This window comes from Oryctolagus cuniculus, chromosome 3 (assembly GCF_964237555.1).
Source record: "Oryctolagus cuniculus chromosome 3, mOryCun1.1, whole genome shotgun sequence".
NCBI lineage: Eukaryota > Metazoa > Chordata > Mammalia > Lagomorpha > Leporidae > Oryctolagus > Oryctolagus cuniculus.
This window is the reverse complement of record NC_091434.1, coordinates 13224502-13235317: the sequence shown is the minus strand read 5'-3', so window position 1 is coordinate 13235317 and position 10816 is coordinate 13224502. Positions and strand designations below refer to the sequence as shown.

Genomic DNA, 10816 nt, shown 5'->3' with positions numbered 1-10816 from the left:
CTTAAATGCACTATCAATGTCATTTAATTGACATCTGTATCAGTTACTTATTTATACCTACAGTTGTAAGATCTGAGAGTTTATTTCTGCCTATGTAGTCTATGTGGTTGTTGAAATAAAGGTTTATAAACAGTGGAAATCTACAACCAACAACACAAGTAATGTCAAAATGTGGTGACATAGGACTTCAAGGAAGGAGAATTCAGAGTGCAATTTTCTGGAGATGCTTTGTGACAGAAGAAAGGCTTAGTAGAATCTTGAAAAACAGGTAGATCTTTGATATATAGAGACCACAGAAGGAAGAGTTTCTAGGCTTGTGTACAGTTTATAGGCTTGCAACAGCAGACAGGACAAAATGTCAATTATATGTTGTGGCTGGCAAAGCTGTTTCTCAGCTACACAGAGGAATGGTTTATGGGAGATTTAAAAGGTATGAGGGTGGAATTTTGAGAAGTCTTGATTACAACATTAGGGACTTTTTTACTTGTTTGCACTGGAGAGAACTACAATACTCTGAACATTTATATACTCGATAAATAACTTAAAAAGAAAGAGCATGCTGATGCTTGAATTTGTGTTTCAAAAAATTTCTTTTGGAAAATGAGAAGTTCTAAGTTTGGAACCCAGTTAGGAATCTACCTAATAATCCAATGAGAAGCAAGGGACAACCTAATATACTTAATGGAAAAATCATACCCAATGGCTTACAATAATTCAAAATGGCCAAGTAATAGAGAGTGAATTTTTAAAATATCAGAATATTGGTAACCACAAGTCCTTTGTCTTGGATCTCAGGTAAGTAATATGGAAGCAGGGTGAATACTAAAGCTTGTTTTTTTTTTTTTTTTTTTCTGATATTCAGTTGCTGCTTGCAGTTTTCTGCAGTTAAATGCTCTGCCCCTGAACTATATCCTCCTTGCTTGCAGTTTTCTAATATCTTTAGTATATAATATGCCAAAAGGGAATCAGTTTCACCTCAGAGCCACCATTAGATCATGCAATGCTTTTTCTTCTATTTCCCATTTAGTCTGTGTCCCTATGTAACTCATTTTTATAATTAATCTTTAAGTACCTACAAACTTACAGTCTTTATGTTCATTAAATCCATTGCATATATTTTTTCATATTACTCCATTCTTCATAATTACAACTGTAATGGTTGGCTAATTTTGTTTAATCTAATGACTCATAATTTGCTATCATATTGTTGTATATTTAGGTTTTTCATTTATTCACTGATAGAGTTAATGCTGTAATTAATAATTTTATGCTTATAGTTGTATTCTCTTTTGAATTATTTCGTTAGTATAAATTCTCAGGAGAGCTATTAATGGTTCAAAAGGTATAAAGGTTTTTATAGCTTTTCAGACATGTTGCCAAATTGCTTTCCAAAAGGATTTTACTGCAACAATTTATAATACCCCAGGTGGTTCTCCTGATAATAATACATACATTTCCACTCACTTATTCTCCCTTGCTATCAATTACAGAATCTTCTAACAGTGTTCCTGGTGTGGTTATGTAGACTACTCTTGTTTTGTGCCTACTCTCCCAGACTAATCATGTCATCTTCTGTTGCGTTTGTGATGGGATGGAATTCCTATTCCTACCCATGGCAGAATTATCAACATCCAGCCTTCTCCTGACAGCAAGCATTGGATAATTAGGAGTTACGCTCGATGAAGGAAATATGTGAAATACTTTTCAAAGCAATAATGGATTAAGGCATTGGCGTCATGTTCGAGTACCACAACCTACATACCATATGACAGTGGGAATTAACCTGACTTCTTTAAACCTCAGTTTCCTTATTCATTAAATGCTAACCCCCCCCACTTCATCCTACTATGAAGACTACATGAGATAAGGTGTCCTAAAATGTAATATGTCTCCACCAAATTAACCCTTGAAAGACATTAACACAGATCACCTGCATTTTCTATCTTAAAGCTAGTTAATATATACACCAAGAAGGTATATATATATATATATATATAAAATATATACCAAGAAGGGTCAAATCCACATTCTAACACACTGAAGCTTTTCTGAAAAAAAATTTTGAGTTATGGGCTTGTTTGAACATTTGTTAAATACATTCCTCCCTTGCTAGAAAAAACATAAACTTTGCATCCTGATCTTCTCCATTCTGTGAAGCTGAGTCACTAACTGCAGGTTAAAATACCTGTCCCCACACACTTCATTTCCTATGTAAAGAAACCAAGGCTCTAAGAACTTATGCGGCCTGTTCAACATATCTGAGAGCATAAACTGGGTTGAAGTAGCTGTACCTGTTTTTCTAGAAATGTATATTTACAAATGTCCAATAGGATCTGAATTTCCACTGTTTAAAAAGCAAACAAATAAAAAACACAGTAAATCATTGAAAAAAAGTCATTTTGTGAAAATAGGGTAAAGCAAAAAGTCATTTTGATTGCCTCTTTTCTGTCAATTCCAACATTTATACATATTACAGAAGATAAAAATTTTACTGAAATCTGTTTTCTAATTCACATTTTCTACTGCATCATTTCTATATTGCCTGTGTAATAGACTGAGAAATATGAGCACATTTAGCTGTGCGATATTGATATTCAGGATTTCTAACTCAGAGGCAAGTCACAAAAGATAATTACTTTAACTAGAGTTTATTTTTTATAGTAAGAAAACATGCGTAAAGTTCTATATAGTCCAGTGTTTTCAAAATCTAAAAAAGGAACCATACAACTAATGTTTCCCCAAAAATTAGGAGCGTGGTGAGCAAATAAAAGAAAATGCTTGATTTACAAGTTTTCAATAGTTGCTACCCAAAGAAAATCTCACTGGATTAACAAACAGCATGGCCCCATTCGAATGAAGTTCAAAGCCTGTTTCTATGGTCTGGAAAGATGATATGTGATACAAAAAGCTACATGTTGTTGTGACAAAAGAAAAACAAAAACAAAAACAAAAATTCAAACAAAGAAGAGTGTAATCTTCAACAGCATCATGAACATATAAAAAAATAGAGGTACTTCCCTTAAGAAGGCCAAGATATCCAGTTGGAATGCACAAAATTGCAAGCCCACCACTTTCATCCTAACAGCCCTGACGTGGCTCAGGGTCAAATCCACAGATGTTCATAAACCTCTGACAGAGCAAAAGGCAAGAAAACCTAATTAAATGATAGAAAATGATAAGCCTCACATAGGTGAGAAGCGACTTAAGAGTATTCTCAATCATGAGAGAGAGCAGAAAGTATCATAGAATGAAGGAAGAATAAAATAACTAAATTTTGGGGCTGGCGCCGTGGCTCACTTGGTTAATCCTCAGCCTACAGCACCGGGTTCTAGTCCTGGTTGCTCCTCTTCCAGTCCAGCTCTCTACTTGGGCCCCTGCACCCACATGGGAGACCAGGAGGAAGCACCTGGCTCCTGGCTTTGGATGGGCGCAGTTCCAGCCGTGGCGGTCTTTTGTCGGGTGAATCAACGGAAAGAAAACCTTTCTCTCTCTCTCCTCTCTCTCACTGTCTAACTCTATCTGACAAATAAAAAAAAGTTAAAAAAGAGCTAAATTTTGAATGCTTCAATGAACGTTTCAATATTTTAGTGAACTGGCCCTCCAATATTTTCCCACATGATTTTGCCTACTGCTTGGGGCCTTTTTACCGGACGTTGGGACCCAGGTGGGACAGATGAGACAGATCCCCCTCAGGTGTGAAGACACCACTCAGTGCAGGGCACTTGTTCTCTGTGTGAGTGTAGAGGATAGCAGGATGAGACAAACCCATCTGGGCTGCTGACAACTCTCAGCTTCCTGTTAGGCTAGGGCTGAGGCAGACGAGGATTGAGAAAAAGCAATTGGAGACACTCTGGCTTTCAGCTATCAAGGACAGGAATTGATCCAGGAGTGGTGAGAAAAAAATCTCTAAGAAGTTTGAGCATTCAAGGATTGCAAGGAAGTCCCTGTGTAGGACTCAAACTAAATATTAGATGGGATCTCTAATGATCAGAAAATCGAGCTTTCTGGTGGTAAAGCACATGAAAAATGATGATATGTCATCCGTGTTCACCCCCTAAGCCTTGTAAAAAGAAGGATCTGATCCCGTCCTCAAATATTTGAATCAAATGATGAGGAATTGAATCAAATTGAAGCTATAAAAATTCCTCACTCAGCTCAAACAATTACTTCTTTGACATGATTGCTGAAAAAGTGTGGCGTTTTCTGCTGACAAGTGTTTTGACACACAATAAAAAATGGAAGAAATGAAAAAATATGAAATTTGGTCATGAAAGGAAGCAATCTAAATTTGATCCAGAGATTACCCAGAGGTTGGAATGATAAATCAGAAACTGTAACACAATTATCATAAAATACGTGAAATTACATAGTCAGAATGATGGGCAACATTCATGAAAAGGTAAGTGCAAATGAAATTACAGAAATGGAAAATATAAAATAAAACATTTATTAAAAAGGCTTGACAGCAGATTGGATATAGCTTCCTAAAAAGGACCAATGAAACTAAAGATTGGTCAATAGAAACAGTTAACTGAAACCCAATAAAAAATAAGAGTCAATAAGTGAGGTGATTTTAAAACATGTCCACAAATTGTGTGACGCTCACTCATCAAGAGGACACTGTGGTTTCCTGGACAAATAGAATGTGGTTGAAGGGATATATTGTGACTTCCGAGACTTGGGTTACAAAAGGTCTTCACACTTCTGCTGCTCACACTAGGGATGTTCACACTTGAAATCCAGCCATATGCTGTGAGGACACTTTGGCTATATACAGGGTACATGTTTCCACTGAGGGCCTAGCACAGACAACCTACATCAAACAGAAGACATGTTAGAAAGACAGACTTTTGGGGCTGGCACTGTGGCACAGTGTGTTAATCCTCTACCTGCAGCACTGGCATCCTATGTGGGTGCCAGTTCTAGTCCCAGCTGCTCCTCTTCTGATCCAGTTCTCTGCTATGGCCTGAGAAAGCAGTAGAGGATGGCCCAAGTTTTTGGGCCCCCACTACCCACGTGGGAGACCCAGAGGAAGCTCCTGGCTCCTGGCTTTGGATTGGCGTAGCTCCGGCAGTTGCAGCCAATTGGGAAGTGAACCAGCAGATGGAAGACCTCTCTCTCTCTCTCTCTCTCTCTCTCTCTCTGCCTCTCCTTCTCTGTGTAACCCTGACTTTCAAATAAATAAATAAATTTAAAAGAAAGACTTTGATATGATTCTTGCTGCAGCCACTATCTGATTTAAATAAAATGAAACATACTTTGTGAGAATCAGTTAACTGGTCCCAACTAATACCAAGTCCATGAGACATAATCATAACAAATGCTTGCATTTTACTTTATAGAATTTTACATTGTTTAGGGACAATATTAGTCACACAGAGTGACTGAGATTTGTGGAACAACGTGAAATGATTTAATATATGTCTTTTTTTAACTTTTATTTATTAAATATAAATTTCCAAAGTACAGTTTATGGATTACAATGGCTTCCCCCCCATAACTTCCCTCCCACTCGCACCCCTCCCATCTCCCACTCCCTCTCCCCTTCCATTCACATCAAGATTCATTTTCAATTATCTTTATAAAGAAGATCCATTTAGTATATATTAAGTAAAGATTTCATCAGTTTGCACCCACACAGAGCATAAAGTGTAAAATACTGTTTGAGTACTAGTTATAGCATTAATTCACATTGAACAACACATTAAAAACAGAGATCCTACATGAGGAATAAGTGCACACTGACTCCTGTTGTTGACTTAATAAATTGACACTCTTGTTTATGGTGTCAGCAATCTTCCTACGCTGTAGTCATGAGTTGCCAAGGCTATGGTAGCCTTTTGAGTTCACCAGCTTCAATCTTTTTTAGACAAGGCCATGGTCAAAGTGGAAGTTCTCTCCTCCCTTCAGAGAAAGATACCTCCTTCTTTGATGACCCATTCTTTCCACTGGGATCTCACTCACAGAGATCTTTCATTTAGGTGGTTTTTTTTTTTTTTTTTTTTTTTTTTTTTTTTTTTTTTTGGCCAGAGTGTCTTGGCTTTCCATGCCTAATATACTCTTATGGGCTCTTCAGCCAGATCTGCATGCCTTAAGGGCTGAATCTGAGGCCAGAGTGCTATTTAGGACATCTGCCATTCTATGAGTCTGCTGTGTATCCTGCTTCCCATGTTGGATCGTTCTCTCCCTTTTTGATTCTATCAGTTAGTATTTGCAGACACCAGTCTTGTTTATGTGATCCCTTTGACTCTTAGTCCTATCATTATGATCAATTGTGAACTGAAATTGATCACTTGGACTAGTGAGATGGCATTGGTACATGCCACCTTGATGGGATTGTATTGGAATCCCCTGGCACATTTCTAACTCCACAATTTGGGGCAAGACAGCTTGAGCATGTCCCAAATTATACATCTCCTCCCTCTCTTATTCCCACTCTTATATTTAACAAAGATCACTTTTCAGTTAAATTTCAATACCTAAGAATAATTGTGTGTTAATTACAGAGTTCAACCAATAGTTTTAAGTAGAACAAAAAAATACTAAAAGGGATAAAGTATTACATAGTACATCAGCAGTCGGGACAAGAGCTGATCAAGTCATTGTTTCTCATAGTGTCCCTTTCACTTCAACAGGCTTCCTTTTTGGTGCTCGGTTAGTTGTCACCAATCAGGGAGAACATATGATGCAAAAATCCTCAACAAAGGCCAGTCCCTTGGCTCAATAGGCTAATCCTCCCCCTGCGGCACTGGCACACCAGGTTCTAGTCCCAGTCGGGGTGCCGGATTCTGTCCCGGTTGCCCCTCTTCCAGTCCAGCTCTCTGCTGTGGCCCAGGAGTGCAGTGGAGGATGGCCCAAGTCCTTGGGCCCTGCACCCCATGGGAGACCAGGAGAAGCACCTGGCTCCTGCCTTCGGATCAGCATGTTGCGCTGGTCTCAGCGCGCTGGCCACAGTGATGGCCATTGGAGGGTGAACCAATGGCAAAAGGAAGACCTTTCTCTCTGTCTCTCTCTCACTGTCCACTCTGCCTATCAAAAAAAAAAATCCTCAATAAAATTCTGGCCAATAAAATGCAACATCACATCAGAAAGATCATCTACCATGACCAAGTGGGATTTATTCCTTTTATGCAGGGATGGTTCCGTGTTCGCAAATCAATCAATGTGATACACCACATTAACAGACTGCAGAAGAAAAACCATATGATTATCTCAATAGATGCAGAGAAAGCATCGATAAAATACAATACCCTTTCATGATGAAAACTCTAATATATGTCTTATAAATGGAATCTCAAAAGAAAATGAGAGACAGAAAGAGGTGGATGGCTGAAACTTTTCCAAACTGATGAAATAAATCAACATAGAAATTTAAAATTTATAGCAAACTCAAAGCAGGAAAATACAAACCACATGTGTGTATGTATGTTGAGAAGGGTTGTGACCCCTCAGTGTGAGTGATGGTCTAGTGGATCCACTGCATCTTGCTTAGACTCTGCCCGAGTCTTCACTGACTGAAACTCTACTTGTGCTGCTCTGTTGGATCCGACCTTGTCTGGATGTCACATCGTGGTCACAGCTGACATTGGAGCTGGACTGGACTTATCGGTGACTTCTCCAACCCTTTACCATGGAGCCTACTGCCCAGAGTGCCAGTCATCTGATGACTCCTGCCCATAAGTGACTGTTCCGAAATCCAACTCGCAGTGTGGTAACGGAGACTTTGGACTCTGGACTTTGACTTTGCGACCTGTGAATGCGTTGAGAGAGGCAGAAATCAAACGCCTTAAGAATGGGTGCTGTTTTTATTTTTTGTTAAGATTTATTTATTTATTTGAAAGGCAGAGTTACAGAGAGGTGGGTGGTGGGGAGATAGAGAGAGAGAGTCTTCCTTCCGCTGGTTCACTCCCCAGATGGCCACAGAGGCCAGAGCTGAGCCAATTCAAAGCCAGGAGCCAGGAGCTTCTTCCAGGTCTCCCACGTGTGCAGGGGCCCAAGGACTTGCACCATCTTCTACTGCTTTCCCAGGCCATAGCACATAGGAAGTGGATAGGAAGTGGAGCAGCTGGGACTCGAACTGGTGCGCATTTGGGATGCTGGTACTGCATGTGGCGGCTTTGCCAGCCGTGTCACAGCACCGACCCCAAGAATGGGTGCTTTGAAAAACTTGACAATAAAGTACTCCAGAAATATGAGTTCATGTAGAGTATTTGCTAATATTAAAGAAAGATCATAAAAATTGAGACATCTACCCAAGATATTATCCCAGGTTCAGGAAGAAATAAGTTTAGGAATGGATTTTAAAAGTGGTGAAAGGCGACCATTTAGTCTGGCAGTTAGGATGCCTAGTTCGCACATTGGAGTACCAGATGCCTGAATTTGATACCCAGCTCTGGTTCCTGACCCATCTACTCACTAATACAGACTCTGGTAAATAGTGGTGATGGCTCTGGTAACTGGTTTCTCTCACACATGTAGGATACTGAGTTGCCGGCTTGTGGCTTCAGCCCATTTCCCTAATGAATGGCATTTGGGGAGTGAACCAATAGATGGGAGTTCTCTACCTGTTTCTGTCTCACTTTTTGTCTTGGTGATTTTCAAGTAAATAAATAAAAATGTAAAAATAATAGTGGAGAGAAAAAATTAATCTGCTTTATACTCTACCTAGTCATGTGTGTTTGGATATAAATTAAGCATGAAATTTTTGCCTTATTTGATATAGAGACTTGTCATAAAGCTACTGATATAATTTAATATATGACAAATATGATACTTTGTAAGACTATGCCATAAATGGTACAGGCACAACTGGCTGCCTGATCAATAAGAAATAAGATTTTCTCTTGTAATAGACAATATGTATTGCTTTTCCAATTACCCTTATTAACCCACTTGCTGAAAATGCTCCTTGCAAACAATCCTTGTTTGTCAATCTCTGTAATCATTCAGTCATTTTGTGTGCCTGGCATAGCCTAGACTTAGAATTGGACATGGCTCCTAAAAGAACTTTGTAAGTGTTTGAAGATCTAAATAAGTGCAAATTCAGGAAACCAATTGATCTTTTAGGTAATAGAATTAAATGAGAATAAGCTAAAAGTGGAAGAATCAATTCTCCCTTGTTCCTCTGTTTTGAATGTAACTGAGTTTTGCCTTTGTTGCCTAATAAAAATTCTCTCTTTGAGGGGGAAAAAGAACTTTAAAGAGCCATACCAGCCTCAGAGTCCCATGGATCTGCCTGGATCAGCATTGAGACATCAGTGCAATTCAAATTCTTTTCCTGTCCAATCTTATTTGTTCCCTTCCCTACATAGAAAATTATTCCAAACACATTCCCTGCTAAAACTAGTTTTTTTCCTAATCTTATTTTAGATTCAGACTTTTAAAGAATCAAACCTGAAACAGACAGCATCTTAAACTCAATTTCTCAACTTATAGGTAAGACAACCCAATTAAAATGTGGTAAGAAAATCTAGGAGAGTGCATTTACCTTTAAAGTATAGGAGGAACTTTCTCAGTCAAAATTAGAAAACCAGGAGATATTAAAAATACAGACACAGGGGGTTGGCACTGTGGTGTAGCAGGTAAAGCCGCTGCCTGCAGTGCCAGCATCCATATGGGTGCTGGTTGGAGTCTCGGCTGCTCCAGTTATGATCCAACTCTCTGCTATGGCCTGGGAAAGCAGTGGAAGATGGCCCAAGTCCTTGGGCCCCTGCACCCACATGGGAGACCTGGAAGAAGCTCCTGGCTCCTGGCTTCGGGTCAGTGCAGCTCTGGCCATTGCAGCCAATTGGGGAGTGAACCAGCATGGAAGACCTCTCTCTCTCTCTATCTCTCTCTCGCTCTCTCACTCTTACTCTGTGTCTCTCTCTGTGTAACTCTTTCAAATAAAATAAATCTTTAAAAAAATAAAAATACATATATTAATATAACGAATTCTGAATAAAATTAATTATTTAATTGTTTTTCTTTCATTATCTTTGAGTGTTTAATTAATAAATTAATAGAAAAATGTAGCAAAATTGATTCTACAGACAAATACTTGTTTTGGGAAATGTTTTTGATGCAAGGAGTTTAACTTAGAATATTAAAATGCCTCCTACTTTTTTACCTAAATGAAATAATGCAACAGAATAATGTGTCAAACAGAAAAGCAAACTGAAGCAAACCACAGACATTTGAAAAAATGCTAAAACTCAATAAAATGCAAGGAAATGTAAGCAACAATAAAAAGAAGCTTTTGGATTGATTGCAACAATTTAAAACACCAAGGGAAAACACCTATTGATGGAAAACAACTTTGAATTGCTAGAGCTTTACATGGCATATTCTTGAAACATTTTACTAACATGCCTTAAAAAGAATTACTCCTTTGAAAAAGTAATTTTTTTCTTCAAACTTTATTTTGCAGATAAACAGCACCAGAACACAAAACATAGGAAACTGGAGTAGCAATACCATTCTGGCAAAAGACAAAATAAATCTGTGTGTATATGTGTGTATATGTGTGTATTTGTGTGTGTGTGTGTCTGAATGCTCTGCAGCAGGATAAGAATTTAGTACCTTTTAGTGAGTTCCTATAATTTCACGCTGCATTGCTATCCATGTTTTAAATTTTATTTATTTAATTGAGAGATAGAGTTACAGACAGGGAGAGGGAGAGACAGAGAGAAAGGTCACCCATCTGCTAATTCACTCCCCAAATGACTGCAAAGGCCAGAGCCGGGTGAATTTGAAGCCAGGTTCCTGGAGCTTCTTCCAGGTCTCACACGTGGGTGCGGGGGCCCAAGCACTTAGGCCATTTTTCAGTGCTTTCCCA

The 10816-nt window shown here is 38.7% G+C and overlaps 1 long non-coding RNA gene across 1 annotated transcript; it reads left to right on the top strand.

Annotated features, from left to right (window-relative positions):
• Positions 1-298: 298 nt before the first annotated feature.
• On the top strand, positions 299-10497 carry LOC127491691 (uncharacterized). The gene is made up of 3 exons (XR_007920571.2): positions 299-430; positions 9370-9435; positions 10409-10497. It is a non-coding gene; the product is annotated as an uncharacterized lncRNA (long non-coding RNA).
• The last annotated feature ends 319 nt before the right edge of the window (positions 10498-10816 follow it).